Source organism: Diadema setosum, chromosome 15 (genome assembly GCF_964275005.1).
Source record: "Diadema setosum chromosome 15, eeDiaSeto1, whole genome shotgun sequence".
NCBI classification, from domain to species: Eukaryota; Metazoa; Echinodermata; class Echinoidea; order Diadematoida; family Diadematidae; genus Diadema; species Diadema setosum.
The window spans coordinates 35,157,424-35,171,535 of record NC_092699.1 but is presented as its reverse complement, the minus strand read 5'-3'; positions in this window follow the sequence as shown (position 1 = coordinate 35,171,535).

The following is a 14,112-nucleotide window of genomic DNA, read 5'->3' as shown; positions in this document are numbered from 1 at the left end:
GCATACTCAGTGTCAGGGACAAGCATAGTCCAGATACTGGACGATTTTTGTCATCCGCAGTCCCCACACACTCGGCACCCACCCAATGCGCCCAACCGCTGATTGCGACACTCCACCAATTGGTACTCCCGAAAAAAATCGTCCAGACTACCCTGCCAGAGCGAGCACGATAATGTAGTATGACATCATCTATTTGATATGCAGACGTAGCCATTCTTAATGAATATGCATTACGAGTGACGGCCACTCGTACGTAATCGTATTTTACGAGACACAGCTGATCGCATCAGGGAGGTCACCTCCCTGGGCCTTCGTTTGCAATGTTCTCTGTGCAAAAGATACCCACCACGTGCAACGCGCGGGGGGAAGGTTTTCTCATCAGGGCCAGTATGTATTGTGTTATTCACTTACAAAGCAGTCAAATTTTCACAACCCTTCCATGTCTGTGCAACTTCGGTACCGGTATTGCCAGTGTGAAAACTTGCCGGCAAATTATTTGTGTGGATCTACTCAGTTCCATTCAATTCAATTCAAACTTTAATTCATTTTCGAAAAAAAAAAGAAGAGCATAAACATTTCACTTTCTTTGGTAACGGAGAATAAGGTTACATATACATGTAATCAAAACAGAGTAAATTCAGAAAACATAATTGTAGAACCTTGGGGTAACAAATAATGTTGTAATGAAAATTGACTGAAGTGGTATAGACAATATAACATTACACAAAATATCGAAAATGGAGGGACCCACTAAAAAGACAATGCTTGTAGAATTTGGACCCCTCAGGTACAGAATGTCAATAAAAAATGAACTAATGCAAAAAAGAAAAAAATGGGAATAAAGACAGATAGAAAAAAAGTCTGGAAGCCCAATAAGAAGACAGAGTAACACACAGACACACATGCACAACGAGACTGAGACGAAGACAGAACGAGACAAGTCTATCAGAATAGGAAAACAATACAACGGACAGAAAGGCAAAACAGATCCAGCGATCCTCGACAGAACTACTGTATATCGAAAAAATAATGGGATGCGTGGAAAGGATACGGAAATATGAAAAATAGAGAGAAATAGAGTCGGAAGTAATACAAGTGGGATGGAATCTACGCTGTAAGTGTCTCAGGACAACAGGGACGAGAAATATGTGACAGTATATCATTGCTAATCCAAATTCTTCGAAAAGAAATTAAAATGAGCCAACAGGCTGGTTCAATCCGTAGGAACATACACATTGCAATAAGAAAGACTTTAATCTCCTCTTAAATGAAAATACAGAGGGTACAATTTTTTTTGTCATTATGCAGAAAATTCCAATAAGTTGGGCCAGAATATAGGTAAGAGTGTGCTTAGCAAGAATTGTTCGTAAAAGAGGTCAGTGAAATTCATTGGAACGTCGAGTGGGATAGTCATGGAATGATTGATTTCTTTGAAACGTAGAATCGAAAATGGAGGGGAGTGAGTTGTTGCTGTATACGTATATACATATTGCCCCAAATTAGATAAATACAAATCTTTAATTTTTAGCAGCTTATTAGCGGCAAATAACATATTTGAGTGGGAGGGTATGAAAGGATAACTGATGACACGGAGAGCTTTCTTTTGAAGAAGGAACACTCTATCCAGTAGGTTCTGGTGAGTGTTGCCCCAAACTAAAACACCATAATTTAGATAAGGCAATATCAATGACGAATATAGCATAAGTAATGATTTTTGTGGAATATACAATTGCATTCTATTTATGACACCTATATTACTCGAAACAATGTAGCTCTGCAATTTTTCAAACCACCTGGTATATACATGCATTTGCTTTTGTCTTTTTACTGAGCTTCACCAGAGGAATTATTATTTTTTTTTTAATGTTCACTGTACATCACAGTCAAGACAGACTGTTCCTACTCACGTTCCTATTCACAAGACCACCGACAGCTGTACCTTTCATAGATCTCTCTGTGACTTGGCCGGAGACTGAGACCAAGACCACAACAAATAAATGAATGAAAATAGATAAATGAATGAATAAATAAATAAATAAATAAATAAATAAATAAATAAATAAATAAATAAATAAATAAATAAATAAATGGATGAACAAAAGGATGAATGAATGAATAAATAAATATATAAAATAAAATAATCTAATCCGCACTTGACTATGTAAAACCAAGGAGCTATTACACACGCTCCTTGGTAAAACTGTAAACAGAATGCGTATATGCAGCTCTATACTTTTGGTAACGTACATATTTTTGTCATGTGTGTGATACATTGCCATGAAGATCGATGAATACCTTGAAATTAAACTTCAATGTAGTTCTTTCAACACCTATACATGTAATAGATATGTGGAGATGTATATGGTGAGAATTTTGAACGATGTACAATTGCCATGCAGTTTTCGCACCTTCGGACATTCGTTCCCTTAGAACACGCCAGGATGATCTAAGAAACCAGATTATTTCATGTCTCAAAGCCTGGTAAATTTCCTTGCAGGAAATGTATGGTTTGGTTGACTTTTGACAAGGAAAAATACGGTAAAAACGCTATTTTCATAATAATTTTTGTTCGTCAAACTTATAATGTGTCTTTTTTATGGTACGTGGCATCTAATAATCTGACCATGTTCTGGATCTGAAATATCATGGGTATGTACCACAAAATTATAAGAACTTTATGAGTATAAAATTACAGAGAACAACTGAAATATCACAGCCCTATCAAACGGGGAACGTCCGTGATGCTTTTATCTCTATCGCCGCTGCAAATTATACTTTGTTGTCCCAACTGTATAATGTATGCAAAAATTTGGTATTCCAGCTCATGAACATCCTGCAAAAACTGTACGTCTGCTGGCTGGATGGGACGTAACATTTTTGTTTTAAATATTCAAAATTTTACTCAGTTTACGTCACGGACGTGCTTCCGCTATATTCACTAATAAAGATCGTAGCCCATCAAACGTTATTGACGATATTGTTCTGATTCCAAATCGACTAAGATCTAGCCGCACGATAATGTTTGTTTTGAGCTTCTGCCCATCCCTTGTCAAATGGGAACCGAAATTTCATTTTTAGACGAGAAAAAAAAAAAGAACGTCCGTAATCATTGAAACGTTATCGAGTATGACACCATCTTGCTTTGATGGCGAAGGTATACATTTTACTTTTGGCTTTAGCCTTTAGCCAAGGAGCTGCACGTCAAGTTTGGAGCGGATTGAGGCTTGTTCGCAGTTTTTGGACCATGCAATTAGATTAAAAAAACAAGCAAATAATTAATATTTTCTCTGAAAATTCACCTCCTAATTCCCCTCTGAGCAATTCATATGTTGTAAGGATGTCAAATTTCTTATAATTTGCCATGACAATCTTTTTCAAATTTTTGATAGAGGTAGGAAGGCTATAATAGGTACTCTCTGCCGATTAGTTACCCGTCCTTCATGGAACATGACCCAAGTAGTAGAACGATGTCCGTGACGTATGCAATCCGACCGATAGGGATAACTTGTCCCGAATGTCCTGTATTCTGTATTTTGAGTATGGTATAGCTGCCATCTCAAACAGAATGCATCCTTTTTTATTTTTTATTTTTTGGTCTCCATCACGAACGTTCGATGCATAACCATGATATTTGATACCTTGGTACATTCTCTCTCTCTCTCTCTCTCTCTCTCTTCACGACGACTTTTCTCTCAACGAATCTGCTGCGAGCAAATAGAAAAACAAAACAAAACAAAACAAATCCAAAAAGTGCTCCGCAGTAACAATATTGAAACAAAAGGGATGAATTAATGACGGAAGAAGTCCGTAATGAGCACGTGTTGAAGAAGAATCGGAAAAGTTTCTGAAGGACGTGGAAGCAGTTGAATGAAAATGAAAAGAAACAGAGAAGGGATCGAGCTCCAAAACACAGAGAAAAAGAATTGCCAGTGCACTCCCGTTATACCGAATGCCTCTGGGGAAGTTTTTTTTTAAATATTTTTATTCCTCGAAATGTCGTCACAAGCGAACGAAACTAATGCAGTATAATACAATATTATTGTCTGATGAAAACACGCAAATCCTCCGCTTTTCATGACATGGTTTTTATTTTTATACCCATCAATGAAAACCAATGTTAATTTGTAATTCTCTCCCAGATGTTTTTTTTTCTTCATTTTACATTTAAGAGACAGAGAGATCGTCAAATTGTTTGTGCTTTTGTGCTTATTTGAAAACTTAATATAAAAGTAATGATTTAGATTAAGGTTGCACTTTGATACGTTCGCTCTTCCAAAGATTCGTTACTCCGAAAGTCCGAAGGTTTATAATTCCGAAAATGGAAAAAAAAAAGAATGTTCGTAGTTAATTCAGGATGTTTCTTATTAAAAGTGTTCTTATTCCGAAAGTTTGTTAATCCGAAAATTAAATATTAATGTACACTCTTTTTTTAGATCCGTTCTCTCTATAAAAAAAAAAAAAAAAAAAAAAAAAAAAAAAAAAAAAAAAAAAAAAAATCGAGTGAAAATATTCACTCTAAAAAGAGTGAATACAAAAGAAGAGTGAATTTCGAGTGAAATTGGAGTAAATTTTGGAGTGACGTCAGGGATCACTCAAAGACTTTGGAGTGATCCGTGAGGTCACTCTCAAACGAGTGAAAATGAGTATTTTCACTCAAAATTCACTCCAATTTCATTCGAAACTCACTCTTTTTTGTATTCACTCTTTTAAGAGTAAATATTTTCACTCGATTTTTTTTTTTAGAGAGTTCTTCAAAAAGTGGAATGGGCCTGATATATAGGTGAAATCGATTATCATGAGGTTTTGAAAAATCTGGAGGATTTGGTTATTAAATTATTTGTTTCTCCACATTTAGATAAACGAACCTGATTTTTCATGTTCCAATTAATAAACCTTTCAATTGAACTTCGGAGATTCCTCATTATCTATCGAATAAAAAGCTTCATGATTTGAACTCTATCAAATTTAAGATTGACAAACTGTATGAATAATGAGCCTCGGAAATGACGCGCTATACAAAATGTTTGTTAAAGAAACCATATTGTATAATATCGAAGTCACAACATCCATCCAAGTTATATGGACTTATTGTGTCTTGTTATGACGAAACTGACTAATATAATCACACAAATTCTCCTCGGTATACAGTGTGTACCACAAGGAGCAAACGCAGAGGGATTTCTTCCTATAAAGTATTCGTTTGCCCTTACCCAGCTAAACTCATTATTTCTATAACGGAGCATATTTCTTTTGTGTTTCTATGTCAATTCTTTGTCATATTTAGCTGTGGCCTTGTTCGTCATAAGCAAATTTTGCATTGTAGACTTTAGATAACAAATGTAGGAACCGAATCTTTACTTCGTGATAACGAAGTTTTGATAAATATATTCGTTCTCAAGGATGGACAACGTCACTGAGATTACACGTACGTTTGTACGTTCATTTACGAGAGATGGGAAAAAATGTTTTATCTGATTCCTCGGCATAACAAGATAAACAAACTTTTAAATTGAGAAATGGTAATATCTATTCATGATTTTGCAGAGAAGTTTGTTCTCGACATGAAATCGCTGTTTGTTGCGAATAGAATGCGTTTACAACTCAAGAGAGCTGAATTGTTCAATATATTTTTTGTTCCGAACGTCCGTGAGCTATACGCGAACCTCCGTAATGAAAAATATGTTATGTTTGTTAGATTATAGAGACTGCTTAGATCAGATACATCTTAAAAAGATATGTTGTTATTTTGGAGTAAGGATTAAAGTATGGGATAGTGAAATAAGAGGTCAAAATATTGAGTTTCTGTAAAATGGGCGTATAGTGGAGAAAAATGTTCAGCGGAAGAGCAATATTTCAACAGAAATGACGAATTTGGCTAAATCATCAGTTGTCTACAATTACGTACAGGTTAAGAGTACAAGCTTAATATTCTGCCAACACATACACATGTTTAATATATTTAAGATTTTGAGCTGAATCAGCATGTGCAGTACTATTCCTCACGGACGTTCGCTGCTCTGGACATGGCAAACTTCCGCGGTTGATAAAAACTTGTTCCTCTGGGAAAATCATAGCATGTAATTGGGTTCATATTAAAGCTTGAGTATACACTTTCAGGTAAGATAAATAATTGGGAGAATATCCTACTTTTTAAATTTTGGCTCAATTGTACATCTTACGGACATGTCTACATTCTGACCCATATACATTTATAAAGGAAAAACAACTTGTCGATTGTGCTCCTTCCTCTGTCGTTATTAATGAGAAAAAATATTTTACTGTGAATGAGTGTTACAGGTGCAATAATGTATGTTCTTTGCCTAGTTAGTGATAGTACTGTAAAAGAGAGAATAGGCACAATGGCCTCCAAATGTAGTGAAGTCCTTGCAAGCATTCTTCATTCGTTATACGATCAAAATGTTATTGTAAAAGAGGAAAAAACAGAATGGATAATGTTGTAAGCGGAATTTCGATATAATGTTAAAAACTGTGGTTCACTTTAACGGGAGTGAACGGTAAAACTAGTGGTTATATTATTTGAGTGGATGCTTGGATGCTTTGAATTGAGAGAGTGTGTTCTAAATGATTGATGGCAGAATGGAACTATAATTAGACAGCATTTCTAGTAGACGAAATCAGAAGGTTAGACAAAAGCAAACCAAATTAACATATTTTGATTTATAAGAACAAGAAAAGACATAATCGAATAAAGAGAGGAAGAGGGAGAGAGGTCCACCAATTAGAAGCAGTAGACTATTCTAATGACAGACACAAGTATACAGCTAGACGCTCACATCTGACCATGTCGAGTATATCGTGCCGAGAAAAAAAAGGAATGACATCCCTTTGATTTCAGCTGGCTGCTGAACCATCTCGAAATCATCACATTACACCTTAGTTCTCTTTTACATGATATAATTTTCGTTGGCACCTAAGATGAAAAAGAAGACTTTTAGGAGAATTTCACAAGAATATCTGTACCTATGATTCCCGTAACATCGGCAATTAATTAGCCACGAATTTGATGATCTTTCATGTCGTTCTTGGAGAAATTAGCAAGATTGCATCCAAGTTTTAACCTCTACCTATCAAATAAAAGAAAAATCAGGTAAGGGACCAAGAGCATTTCAAAACGACCCTGCAATCGCGCTCTCATGACCTACGGGGCCGCGGGGTCACACTCGAAGTCACGCGTGCGAGGACAGATTCTGCACTTTTTTTTTCTTTTTTTTCCGGGCTTGCCGACTGTGCGCGCTGACCGATAGAGCCCACACAGAAATAAATAGATTAGTCTGACTTCAATGTCATGTTATATTTGTTTCGTTTTTAATGTCGACAATGTCGTAAGCAATTTAATTCTAAACAAGAATATTTCATAATAATAATACATTTCTATGCATTTTACGGTATTTTTATTCGACAAAATTGAATTTCTGACAACCTAACTCATGTAAGAAAACCTTGTTACTGATCCTATTGTCTAGAATAACAGACTACGACTTCGTTTTGCATACAGCCTGATTGGCATGTCGATAAGCTAATCAGCGGAGGAGTTGGCAAATTAGGTGGAGCCTGGAGTTTACGAGTTCCCCCTGAAATGAGGGGAAAGTGGCAGGTTTGACTGGACTGTATTCAGGAGGGGTGAATTGTGTAATACATTGTACATACAGACACCATCAACGTACGTCCGTACACACGCGGGCACACTACGAATACAGTCCAGGAAGTGGACTAGGACAAGCACGGTATCAGTCTTTTGAATCACATCGTCTCAGTCACGAACTGACTTAAAAGTTACAGTCTGCTGCGATGACTGGAATATGTCCCGTTGTGTATTCGCACGACAATGGTTGAACATGTATTTTGTTTGTTTTGAGTGAGATTAGGCATTGAAAACACAGAGATACATAAGGAAAAAATATCAGTTAGTCGACGTCCGGATAACACAGGATCCGGATGATCGATGGCCAGATAATCGAGGTCCTACTGTACTACCCGACTTCGAGACTGACTGAGACGGGAAGGTGATTGGAATGTACATTATGGCGCCCCTTTCCTCTTATCGCTATCGCGTGCCTGGGCAAAAAAAAAAATATTGCTGCCTGGGCGGGTCGGAACGGGTGAATGAACGGTATTGACTCCATTATGCAATCGTGGTACAATAATTGTATCAGCGAATTTTGATTTACGGTTTTGTTGCAGAACATGTAAATTACCAAAATAAGATTTCTATGCGAAAGAAGAAGAAAAAAAAAAGAAATTGTTAAGAGTTATACACCATATTTTAGACGGTCGGACCAATAGCATTGTTCCCTTCATCAAAATTTCCCCAAATTACCAAATATCACCTCTTTCCCCTATAGGGCTGAAAATAGCGTTACGACAGATAGATAATAAAATATATGAACGGATGAAGAGGTAGATGAATAAATAGATACAGAGGGAGAGATAGATAAATTGATAGACGTATATATAGGCCTAATACATAGATAGGCATATTGACATACACACATACTAAAGATATGCAATTGAAGCAACAAACATCAGCTAGTATACTAAACACTGGTATCATCACTTACAAACTTCTTATGCATGATAATCAATATTATGCAAATGACTCTTCAGCACGTGGCGTGTAAGACTTGGCTACTTTATAGACACGCTGTAGACACACCATAATTGCCATTCACATGTCAGTCTCATGAACGTCAAAATTCCATTTATCTCGAGTCATATTTGTAGACTGGATATATCAGCATTCGCTCGCAAATCTACAACAGGTGGCACAGTTCACAACTCTTCTGTGCCAATTACGTTGCTGATTACAGTGCACTCCCGTTATAACGAACACGGTCATGACGAAATTCCGGTTATAACGAAGTAAAAATTCGGGCCAGATTGTTATCCACTTTATATATCTTTGTTTATTTGTTCGGTTATAACGAAATTCGATATAACGAAAGAAAACTGCCGGTCCCGAGGACTTCGTTATAATGGGAGCAAGTCCACTGTACCTTACTTTGATAGCTCCTCGACTATCTACATCTTACTTTAGACTCTATGAAGTCTACCAAAAGCTTTCTACCAACAATAGTGATCATTTGCAGAGCCGTCATTTTGCTTACTCTTAAAAGATCTTATTTTGGCGCGGGTTTAATTTTCGCGAATTTCGCGAATCAGTTGGATCGCGAATTTAACAACACGCAAAAAATGTCGCCATGCGCTAGCTGAATAGTGCATTTACATAATTTATAGCGTCGGTGTCAATTCGCGAAAAACAACATCTCGCATAAAATGTCTGTGACCTCCTCATTCGCGAAAATATCTGCACGCGAAAACGAGTCACAACATCAGTGAATTTGTAAAAACATGTGTACATGCGGCCTACCCCTAGCATGAAATGTTAGAAAAAAATTTTTTTGTGTGTGTGTGTGTGTGTGTGTGTTCTGTTTGTCTGTTTGTTTGGGTGGGTTTTTTTTTATTTTTTTATATTGCTGATCTCATTTATCAGGCCGAATCGATTATCCGGCTTGTCGGTCCCGACGTGGCCGGAAAATCGAGGTCCTACTGTAAAATTAATGTTTCCAACATTGACATAGTGGTCCTACTGTAAATGACAAATTGTTTAACCCCACCCCACCCAATCCCACCCCCAAAAAACAAAACAAAAACAAAACAAAACAAAACAAAACACAAAAAAGAAAAAAACGTACATAACTTCAGCTGTCATTAACGTAAAGTACTTGATGTGTATTATCAACACGCAGTGGTTGGCGAGTACGTATATGTACACACACACACTCAGAAACACATACTGTATGTATGTATATATAGGTATTACATACATGTATATAGGTATTATATACATGCTGTATACACAAACAATACATGCAAATATCATATACACAAACAATACATGCAAATATCATATACACACATACATACATACATACATACATACACACATATGTACACGCAAACTGCATGAATAACACATACTTAGACCTCATAGATAGATAATTGAGACAATTAAACAAGAAATCAATTTTGAATAGGCATTTACATTTTGTTTATAAGTAAAGATCACTTTTAATATTATGTTTGGGCACAGTTATACCAAGTAACTACACAACAGTTGTATTTGTTTATGAGATGAAGTAAATCAGTAGCATAGGCTGCTATCGGTAAATGAAGAGTTTCATCGCAAAATGGGCATTTTAAAACATTTCAAAGTATGGTTCGAAGTCCATCATCAGAATGAACCAAATGAAACCTTTCCAGTGATATCTCACTTGTAACATAACGAGGAACAGTTTTGAAGCTATGCTAATGAATAAAAAAATCACATATTTTTCTGATTAATTTGGTGATTTGTTAGCAGTTTTAAGCACACATGTCAACTAAACAAGAATGTTACTGTGCAGTTAGCCTTTTGCAAAGGCAGCTCGCTAAAATTTCTGCACATCACACAAAGAGCAATGGACTCGCACAAACAGCGCGCGACCGGCGAGCTGCGAGAGTAGCGAGCTCGCCCCGATCCGATCGCTGTGTGCGTGCGTGTCCACTGCTTGCTAGCTAGTCCAATTCGAGCTGCCTTTGCACAAGGCTACTGTGTAGTTAGCTCATTTTGGGATAAAACTCCTCAAATACTCATAGGACACAGAATCATTACTGACATTAACAAACTCCTCTCCCCAAGCATATAGAAAGGATGATCCAACATTGAACTTTGACCTACTTCATGTAGTATTACGAGTTTCATTTCACACAACTTGTGATCTACTCCTACCTTTCCAACCAAATCACCTTACAACTTGCCAGAGCTAAAAAGAGTACATAGTCGTCACATCACCTCTCAAACGGACCTATTTTTGGTCCAGCCTTTTATCATCATCCTTGAATAATCCAACTTGTTTCATTGGAAGTAACTTTATTCTACTCGCTCATGACACCAATGTTCTTCCAACGGCATGATGATTGTTTGCAGGTTATGGGCAATTACAGTATCATATATATTTTCTTTTTCTCTTTTTTTTTTTTAAATTAAAGTTCTAAAGCATGAATATGTGGGTATTAGAGGGAAGGTTGTTGCCAAATGTCACTGTGACTTTTTAGCTACGGTTCAGTGATCATGCCTTAAAATATGAGCAGCAGAACTAGATCTCTTGAAGGACACCAAAGGTTACACAAGGCACGGCCAGACGGGCAAAAGATCAAGAAGTTTAAAAACACAAAGTGTTTGTGATCTTAAAGGGATCGTATAGTTTTGGTTGAGACCTAACTTCAGGTTTTTATTTATTTATTTTTTTTTTTTCGTGAGATATTGAGAAACCTCATATGACATATGGAAGAGCATGTCATTCTCAGAGGGATTCAACGTTTATTTGATGAAACTTGGTTTTAAACTGATTGAGATATCCAAAACAGAGCGATCCTAATAAAAAGTGGGTCCCGCCTTTTATTATGACTGCTTTGCTTTTCTTTGTTTTTGGATGTCTCGGCCATTCCAAAACCGATTTTCATCAAATAAACTTTGAATTCCTTTCAGAATGGTATGCTCTGTACTATTCTATAAGTGGTGTCATGGCATCTTGCAAAAAGTTAAAAGCTCAATCCTCGTCTCCACCAATACTATACCATCTCTTTGAACTTCTCAATCTTTAGCCAGCCTGACCACGCGTATAGAGAAAATTACATCACAAAGTTGTGAATAAATTATTTCCGTGGGGGCGAGCACATTGGACGAGTGAAGGTGGATTGGCAGATAAAAAGATATCTTGATATTTTTTCTCCAGCACCTAGGTCTTCACAATCATCTCAAAAGTATATCACTTGTTTGTCCATTAAGTTCCAGCTGTAGGTGCCACAGCTTGGTTAATAATCTGTCGCTCTGAAACCACTGGCAACAAAATTAGTACAGTCAACCTTGGCGAAGTCAACCTCAAACAAGTCACACAAAACACAAATTCTTCCCCAACGTGTGTTTGAATGATTCACTTGTTTCAGTCCAAATTCACAAAGTTGAACAATTTTCTCCTGTCCCATTTGAGTCGAATAGGCCGAGGTTGATGGTACAAGTGAGCAAATCACAACTCCACTCTGATGATTGGGCTAATTCATCCTCTCAACATCCATACTATTCCTACTACATACAGTGTATAATATTATACATATACATCACACCTCACTACACAGAATGTATAGCAACAGCGTTCAATAGTTTCAAGACTCCATCGCACCTGCCTAATCTAACGGGTCACCAAAGGATCACATTCTACGGGTGAGATAAGGATTGGGAATATTGCTTACAGAACAGATCAGAAACAGAAAATACCGTACAATCAAAATGGGTGGCATCTTTTCTCAATTCCTCTACACTGTGAATGGCTACAATAATGTATACACAGAGATGCAAAGATTCTATACCATTTGGGTATACCCTTGACTTCAGAGATGAGTTTGAAACTACACAATTCTGATGCTTTGAAATCAGTAATACGAGTTTGAGTACAGCAGACAAATACAATTTACACTTGAGTTGTAAAAGGGAAAGTTCCCGCCAAACATACATGTGGATTGTGAATGCTGAATATAACGCTGAAATACATCAGTGGAAATTCAGAAGAACCACAGGACAATAAGTTCAAATGCCAGTTTGGGTTAATTCTGTCCGCTGCCCTCTCCAGATGGGAATTTTAGAACAATTTGTAATGTCACATCAAGACAAAATTTGACTCCAAAACAAAATCTGTGTAAACCGTTCATCAGCACTTCATTAACCTCTGTCAGATGGAGTGTGGTAACCCACAATGGTGTTAGCCTTAATAAAGCTGTGTATCTCTCCAATAAGCAGAGGTTGATGGTACAAATTAGTAGGCAAATTACAAATTCACTCTGATTCATTTGGCTGATTGTTCACCCTCTCTACATCTATCCTACACCTATATACTTAAAACTACACCTCACTACACAGAATATACAGAACAGCAGTATACAGACTCTGCTTTACCTGTTTCATCTAATGGGCCAGTAAAGGATCACATTCGACAGATGAGATACGTTGTAAGGATTGGGTATGTGGCTTTACATACGGATCAGAAACAGGAAATATTGTACAAGGATGGCATCATATCTCGATTCATTTACAGTGTGAATGTCCACATTTTAAGACTTTCAGAGATTCTACCTCATCAACCTCCCTCAGAAGGAGTTTACCCACAATAGTGTTCACCTTAAGACAACTTATACTGTATATCTTTCCAAAAAGTCCCACGGACTGCATACATTTGCTTAAAAGAAAAAGACAATTTTCTACATATTGTTGTTCTGGTGTAAAATCAGAAACTGACGAAGTAACTTTTCTGTTGGGATGGTGGGGTTTGACATTTATCAAGACTTCACTAAATCAATGAATCGTCTGATTTTGCTCAACCATTCAAAGAAGTGTTTCTCTTATCCCTATTCCCTTCACTGCCAGATCACTTTGTGTAAAGTATGATTTGTATTTTCTTGCACTTACATAAGAGTGCCTAATGGTAATGAATTTGCCACCTCAAGTAACCACACTATACCCACTGTAAATTGTTTGGTAATTTTCCTTGTGTTCCCAACTGAGACATTCTACATTCATCACAACTATCTGAGCACATAAACAACACTATACATTTTCCTTCCCCCCTTTTTTTATATATGTTACAATGCCTTACATTAAAAGAAGAAAAGAAGCAATGTAAATGATACAACCATGGGTGATATGTACAAGAAATCAGAGAGTCAGCGATAGTGAAGAATTTGGCAACATCATTCGTTTCTACAAATTCAAAGAGTATTAAAGGGTGAAACAACAACAGTAATTTACCCCTGCCCCGCCCCCATTCACACAACACAATGCTGAGCCTTTCCAGATTACACTGTAGTTTTGCATCATTTGATAAAGATCCATGCTATATATGGATTTCTCTAAATTTGCCCCAGATGTTAACTGCCCTTCCATCCTCACCACATGGAAGGAGTCACCTGATCTGATCTAGCATTTGAGTAATCAGCAAACTTTCAATTTACAATCGCAGCCTGTTAAAAACGCTCTCATTTATCATGTAAGCCAAATACTGC